The 5,218-nt window shown below is 27.4% G+C and overlaps 1 long non-coding RNA gene across 1 annotated transcript; it reads right to left on the reverse strand.

The window, feature by feature from the left end:
• Positions 1 to 2,804: 2,804 nt before the first annotated feature.
• LOC145039193 (uncharacterized) lies at positions 2,805 to 3,574 on the reverse strand. Its single transcript, XR_013679777.1, has 2 exons — positions 3,384 to 3,574; positions 2,805 to 3,273 (listed from the first exon to the last, which is right to left on the reverse strand). It is a non-coding gene; the product is annotated as an uncharacterized LOC145039193 (long non-coding RNA).
• Between the last annotated feature and the right edge of the window lie 1,644 nt (positions 3,575 to 5,218).

Here is a 5,218-nt window from a genome sequence, read left to right on the forward strand (position 1 = left end):
CCATTACATAACTTTTGTAGTCACTTCTATTAGTTTAGTCAACCCTTGGTCAAACATACTTTCCCAAATTTGCACTTTTGATCCCTTAACTCTGAAATGTTAACATTTCAAATTTTAACTTTCTAAGGTTTACATCAACTAATGATATAATTATCATTTTAATGACTTAATTATGTAAATCATCATTTATTTAATTACTTAATTAATTTAAGAGCCTTATCTTAAATTTTAGGATATTACATTTGCGTTTTTTCCATTATTAAATATAGTTGTAATAAATATACGTAAGATGAAATATATAAGACCTCTTCAGTGGTATCATATCCTCCTTTACAAAACTTAGAAGTATTTAAATTGTTAGACAATTTTTAATTACATGCAACTTGCTAGAAATATTAATTCCATGTATATTCATGCATGTTAGTAATACTTTGCTTAAATGAACTTGTTTACATGTTGTGATTATGATTATGCCATGAACTAGACCTTTTGGTGGTTTTGTGTTTCTTTCCATTCTTATGAATAGTTGTAATAAATTTACGTAAAATGAAATATTTATTTTTGAGATTTGTAGTGAGTTTTTATTTGTAAAATTTCTAGAATAGTCTAGTTATTTTTTATTTAAATTTTATAAATATAACAAGACCAACAACTCAAGAATGGAGCTCTAAAAATAAGAATGTAGATTTTTCAAGATGATGCATTTGAAGCTATTTGGAGGGTGCTACACTTTTTTGTGACATTTTGTTTACAAAATCTTTGGTTGGTAATTTTGGATGTTATTGTGTGCTCAAATAACATTACATAGGAAATTGCATATTCATATGGTTTTATGTTGCTATTTGTGCATGATATAAATTGTTTATGGTTGATATGTTTTATAACAAATTTCACGTAAAATCATAAAAATGAGTTTCTTGAAAATATGATTTTAAAACTCATAGCTTTTTTTTTAAATAAAATGAATAAATATAAAATAGAGATTTTATATAAAAACTTAAAAAGTTTAGAGTTTAGATTTTAGAAAGGGAAAAATACATAAAAGTTTCTATATTTTGGCTCTATTGATAAAAATGTCAACTCTGGTTATTATTATTATTATTATTATTATTATTATTATTATTATTAATTTGCAATTTAACCATTGAAACCGACAAACACTTACAAAACAACACATGTACCCGGGTAATGCCGATTTTAAAGGTTAATTTGCAAAAAGTAAAATAAAATAAAAATAAAAATTAACGTTTTCGTTAATAATATTAAAGGTTAAGTATTTTTCTGGAGATTTTCTTTTTTACATATACTAAATTTATTTGAAGAAAATTTATATTTATTTATTAAAAGTATAAAATAAAGATATTGTCTACATCCATTTCAAAAAAAAAAAAAAAAAAAAAAAAAAAACTCTATTTTATTTTATTGAAGACACTATAATGATAATTTATATATCATTTTTGGGAATTTTTGTGATTCATGATATATGTGGCAATATCTTCATGATATATGTGGCATTGAAAAGCACTCCTTATGATAAATCCATAGAAGTTCTATTAATTGTATTTAGCATGTGTTTTTATAACTATTGTAATTGTTATATTAATACAAGAGATATAATAGTTATAAAACACATGTTAAATATAATTAATATTATAACTTTTGTTGATTCGTCGTAAAGAGTGTGTGTCTAGGCTACATAGTATGTATAATGGAACTCTATTTAGGATTAAAAGCCTTTGTTGTCTGAAATGTCATTCGATTGTGAAAAGCTTTTCGGTATATTGTATTTTTATTGTAAACTTTTTACATCTAATACTTAAAAATTCAATAATGAACTAGCATTTGACCTAAGAATGCATTTCTTATGATAAATCAACAAAATTCTTTTAAGTTATATAGGATATAGATGATATATTTATGATTGTAGAAATGGTATTTATTAAAGAAAATCATAAAAAATTCCAAAAATGATATATAAATTATCATCGTAGTAATTTTTAATAAAAAAAAATATCTTTATTTTGAGTTTTTTAATAAATAAATATAAGTTTTCTTCAAATAAACTTAGTGTATATAAAAAATAAAAAATTTAAAAAAATCATTAAACTTTAACATTTTAACGAAAAAATCATCAATTTTTTTTTTTTTTTTGCAATTTAACTCTTAAAACCGGTAATTAACCGGATATAAGAGTTATTTTTCAAGTATTAACCGGTTTTAATGATTAAATTTGAAAAAAATAGGAGTGATTTTTTTGTAATAAAACCAAAATATAAAGACTTTTATGCTTTGTGATCATAAATATAAAATTATGTTAGCAATTACCTAAGAAAAAAAACCTAATATTGTGTTTTTAAAAATGCAATTTTCTGTTTATTACTAGCCCATTTATTTGGTATTTAAATATCAAACTTGTAATTACTAAAATTATTATGGTTAGTTTTTATATTTGTGTAATTTTAACCCAAAATTTGTATTTATAATGTTAATAACGTAATATCATATAGTTCGATGAAACTTCTGATATTATTCCCTCAAAACTAAACACGCGTATTGACTTATACTTAAGAAATGAATCATCTTAATTATATTCCAAATCAACAGATAATCTTTACTAAATTACAAAAAAAATATGAATTTCCTAGTCCCCTTGGGAGACACGACCGTTTAAAATATTCTGAAAGACCACTTTTTTTGAACGGCAAGATGAAGACCATTATCTTAAAAATATCATAACAAACAATTTCCACTAAATATTAAAATATAATCACCCAAAACCCAGTCAAATATACGATAGATTAAACTAGTATATAACAAGTCTCTTTTTGATAAAAAAAAAATAGAATTGTACATAATTAAAGAATTGATTTCTTACCATAATCCATTTTGAAAACAATAAAATATCAATTTAATTCACCTAAATCATCTCATCTTCGCAAAAGATAGAAGCTCGTGATTCTGTTTTGGTTTCTTCCTTTTCTTGAACTAGTGTCGTTTGGTCATCGTTTCCGGTTTCTCATAGGTTAACACGAGCAATGACAGAAAAAATGCAAAGAAGACCAGTGCCAATAAGAACAGGCAAGCTGGTTGTGCCACAAATTAGAGCTACTGTTTGCAAATATTCTTGTTGCTTTTTAGGTTTACGTATGTAACTTGAGGTGTAATCCCATCCATTTGGTCTACAGTTCATTTCCAATCTCTCTTTCATTCTCATAGCTTCAATTCTATCCTTCAGAATCTTCATATTCGAATCAACAAGATTACTCGATCTCCCTGTTACATCAAAACAAAGTCAACAAACTAACACGAAATCATATCACATGCTTGTACAACAATGCATACCACAAGAATGTCATTAAACCATAATAATTACTCGTTTTTACCTTCGTCCCTCAAACTTTGAGCTCTAATCTCTAACTGTGAACACGATTTGTGCTTCTTTAGAACTGTGACACACGTGAAAGAAGGTATCATTGTAGACATATTTGGGTCTTGTTTTTTTCGGTTTTGCTGTGTTTTGGTGTATGTTTTTGTGGAGCTTTTGAACGATAGCTATGTCCCGTGTTTCTTGATATATAGCTGTTTTCAAATAATATCGAGCGTGTATATATATTAATTATATATAGTTGTGAAAATGGTGTATCAATATTTAATTCATTAAGAAGGTTTGGGTGGGACAAAAGACGAGTCAATGTAAGCCGATTTCGTATTCGGGCCAGACGAGGTACGCCGTCATGAAATATGTGAGAATGCTGTCAGTTTAGAATGCCGTTTTCGTATGGTTTTAGCTGTCCTTACTCGATTACATCAATAAAATTATTCGTTCGGTCATTTGGAAATTATGAAAAGAATTTGAAAGGTTGTTGTATGAGAATTATAACGTTTTATTACATTTATAATAAAATTCTTTTCTTATGTTCATGTGAAGTTATACAATGGAATTCAGATGACATGTTAATCTTGATCGAAATAACATAATTCCGTTTAGTAGACTCATAACATAATTCCATATAGTAGACTCATAACTGGTATGTCAGTGCCATTATTAATTAAAATTATACTCGAAGCCAATACTCTCCTGACGTAGGTGAATAAAATCGGTCTCAAACCAGTCCTAAGGGTCAGATCATTTTTCGGTCTTGGGTGAACCTGTCTTGATCAAGACTGTCCTATCTCGAAATGGTCTTTTGCAGTCGCTAGACCACAAAAGAATATTTAACTGTAAAATGGTTTCGATTTTGGTTTATATTTTTCGGTCCGGTCTTTTGGGGGTTTCATTTCATAACATTATTATATGAAAAAAAACTTTAATATTCTAGTGTCACAAGAAAACTAGAAATTGTTTCATAGCATTCCGTAAATATCATTGACACAACATAATCAGGTAAGATCATATCAGAGATAGGTGTTTGGTATACAGAGTATACTGTTTGGAAATCCCACTTTAAATACCTCACTAAATGTAGCTTAGATATCATTCTTATAAGTAGATCAATCAGTATTATGACTTAGAATCACTGATAAATCTTATTTATAGATTAATAATAACGATTATGAATACAAATATAAGTTACACTTGAAACATAGTAAGTGAAACTTAACTACAGGAATTTTAGCAAAAACAATAACTTTACTGTCACACCCCCAAACCAAGACGGCGGAAACATTCGGGAGCGGAGAACATCATGTACAGTATCACAACAATTACATCATAGTATTCAAAGTAAACATAACCATTACATTGAATAAATAAGGTATTTACATATGTTCGATACATAATTTGTATGACATCAAAATGTGTAACAAAAGTATAAAAGACGCGACTCTAAAAGCTCCATCTTCTCAAAACCTGCAGGTGTACCTGTCTACCGGTTCCCTGAGAATACAAATGGTTTTGAAAGTGTATCAAAATTTAAGTTGGTGAGTTCATAAGAATGTATTTGTGATAAAATCTTTTCTTTGAATCCGTGAAAATGTTTGTATGTTTCTCAAGAGTAGTCTAAAGTAGTCTTAAACCTTAAGACCAAAATGTACGTTCGTTACTGTATTCTGTAGTGGTATATGAAAGTATTTGTGACCACCTGAATTTTCTATCTTGTACAGTTGTCCAGTGCAATCACATTCAGACTTATTTCTGCTAAATTTTAGCATTGTTTAGAGTCTGTTTGAGTCTTCTAAGCCTAGTATATTCAAGAAACGGGTGTTAGGAAGTATCTGC

Source organism: Lactuca saligna, chromosome 4 (assembly GCF_052625555.1).
Source record: "Lactuca saligna cultivar CGN05327 chromosome 4, ASM5262555v1, whole genome shotgun sequence".
In the NCBI taxonomy this organism is placed as follows: domain Eukaryota; kingdom Viridiplantae; phylum Streptophyta; class Magnoliopsida; order Asterales; family Asteraceae; genus Lactuca; species Lactuca saligna.